The sequence below is a fragment of the Tachyglossus aculeatus genome, chromosome 4 (genome assembly GCF_015852505.1).
Source record: "Tachyglossus aculeatus isolate mTacAcu1 chromosome 4, mTacAcu1.pri, whole genome shotgun sequence".
Lineage (NCBI taxonomy): Eukaryota > Metazoa > Chordata > Mammalia > Monotremata > Tachyglossidae > Tachyglossus > Tachyglossus aculeatus.
In genome coordinates, this window is record NC_052069.1 from 108741218 (window position 1) to 108742740 (window position 1523).

The 1523-nt window shown below is 46.7% G+C and overlaps 1 non-coding gene across 1 annotated transcript; it reads right to left on the reverse strand.

Moving 5' to 3' along the window:
- Window positions 1–1116: 1116 nt before the first annotated feature.
- LOC119927418 lies at window positions 1117–1254 on the reverse strand. Its single transcript, XR_005450424.1, has one exon. It is a non-coding gene; the product is annotated as a small nucleolar RNA SNORA7 (small nucleolar RNA).
- Window positions 1255–1523: the final 269 nt, after the last annotated feature.

Sequence of the window (1523 nt, forward strand, 5' to 3'; positions counted from 1 at the left end):
GTTTCCTCATCTTCATGAGAACACTGCCTCGTTGGTCTTGGCACCTGATCTTTTCTGACCTTGGGGTTTTTGGTGCTCCAGTCTAAACAGTGAACTGCTGAGAAGAAATCCTTTAGTTGCCTTGTTTTAGGCAGAATCCACACCTCCACCTTTTCCTATGTCCAGCCCCATGACATCAATGGCAGCTCTTCCTCTAGGACAGAGGTGATGTGATTTTAAGAGTGCTTTGAAGTTGGGAAAGTGGTGGTCTGTCAGATATGAAGGAGGAGGGAGTTCAAGCACAGATGGAGGATGTGAACAAGAGGTTGATGGAGAGAGATGAGATGGAGGTACATTAAGTATGCTTGCATTGTAGGAGTGAAGCATGAGGGGTGGATTATAGTGGGAGACAAGCATGGATAAATAGTAAGAGAGAGCTGATTAAGTGCTTTAAAGTCATTGGTAAGATATTTCTGTTTGATGTGGAGATGGATGGGTAACGATTGGAGGTTTTTGAAGAGGGAGGACATGTGTCCTGAAATACTTTCAGAAAAAAATTAATTGGGCAGCAGACAAGTTTGGACTGGAATGGGGAAAGATTGGAGGCAGGGTGGTCAGCGAGGAGGCTGCTGCAATGGTCAAAGTGGGATATAAGTGCTTGGATCAGCATGGTAAAAGTTTGGATGGAAGGCTGTTAGGATTTTGATCCACATTAGTAAGACTGCATGAAACTATACTCCAGAAATTCCCAACTTTCCCAAATAGAAAGAGACAGAGAAAGAAAGAGACCAGTGGATGAAGAGACAGAGAAGGACAGAGAGCGCACACATCCTTCCTGTCTCATAAGCCTCTAACCTTAGCATTATCCTTATGGTAATTGTTAAAGAGCTTACTATGTGTCAAACACTCTTGTAAGCATGGGGATAGACACATGTGAATCAGGTTGGACACAGTCCCTGTCCCATGCAGGCTCACAGTTTAAGTAGGAAGGAGAAGAATTTGAACCCTGTTTTAAAATTGAGGAAACTGAGGCACGGGGAGGTAGTGGTTTACCATTGCCTCCTTCCGCATGGTAAACCTGAGTCTCCATCCTCAACTCTCTCCCATGCCGCTGCTGCCCACCGCAGGTGAGTTTTGTCTTGTAGCAGATTGCTTTCCACTCGCTTGCCACTGCCCAAGCTAGAAATGGAATGGATATGCCTCTGCTTGACTCTCCCTCCCAAAGTCGAGGCTGGCGGAGTACTGGAAATTCTCCAGGTGCAACCCTGAGAGGGGCGATCTTTTCTACCTCACCATCAATCCCTCATTCACATCCTCCTCCTGGCCTGGGACTCCCTCCCACTTCATCCCGGGCTTTGGGGTCAGAGGTCAAGGGTTCAAATTCCAGCTCTGCCAATTGTCAGCTGTGTGACTTTGGGAAAGTCACTTCACTTCTCTGTGCCTCAGTTACCTCATCTGTAAAATGGGGATTAAGACTGTGAGCCCCCCGTGGGACAAACTGATCACCTTGTAACCTTCCCAGTGCTTAGAACAGTGCTTTGCTC